This window comes from Brassica oleracea, chromosome C5, assembly GCF_000695525.1.
Source record: "Brassica oleracea var. oleracea cultivar TO1000 chromosome C5, BOL, whole genome shotgun sequence".
Classification (NCBI taxonomy): Eukaryota; Viridiplantae; Streptophyta; class Magnoliopsida; order Brassicales; family Brassicaceae; genus Brassica; species Brassica oleracea.
This window is the reverse complement of record NC_027752.1, coordinates 24,739,034-24,739,698: the sequence shown is the minus strand read 5'-3', so window position 1 is coordinate 24,739,698 and position 665 is coordinate 24,739,034.

Below are 665 nucleotides of genomic sequence, written 5' to 3'. Positions count from 1 at the left end.
GTCATTTAATATCTTTTTCATCTTTCTAAACACATTCTCTGCAAATCCCTTTCTCTGCAAAACACTTTCATTCCAAAAATGGTGTCTGATATCAGCCAGGGCAAAATGACCGTCACAAAATACAAACGATTCTTTTACAGTTTGCCTATAGTCGGCGAACGCACCGAGCAGCAGTTGACCCTGTTGGCCAAGGCCGGTTTGAAGGAAGAGATCCGCGACGGTCTGGAAACTGAGGAGTTCACCACACTCGAGGCCCTGTTCGAGGAGGCGGAGGAAGTCGAGGGGGGGTTAAAGGAAACACCTCCATCCAGCCCTCGCAAACGCCGCCGCACAAGCCCCGATCACCGCAGTAGCAAACGTGCTCGCAAGGCGGAGAGAAAAGGTGACCCGGAGGATGAGGGTTATGGATACCCCGGCGTAGAAGAGACGGGGTTAAAGGACGATGAAGAAGGTGACTACTGGGAGTGGATGCAGATGGACACGGACGTGGATGACGACGCTTCCGACTGGACCGACGACACATTGAGTTCTGGGCAGTTCAGGATGGACAACTATCCAGACAGCTCCGGCACCGACTCCAGCACCTCCGACTCCGACTAGGAACCTCCTCCTCTTTTAATATTATTAAATATTTTGAATTTTATTGTTTTTTGTAATTATGTTGA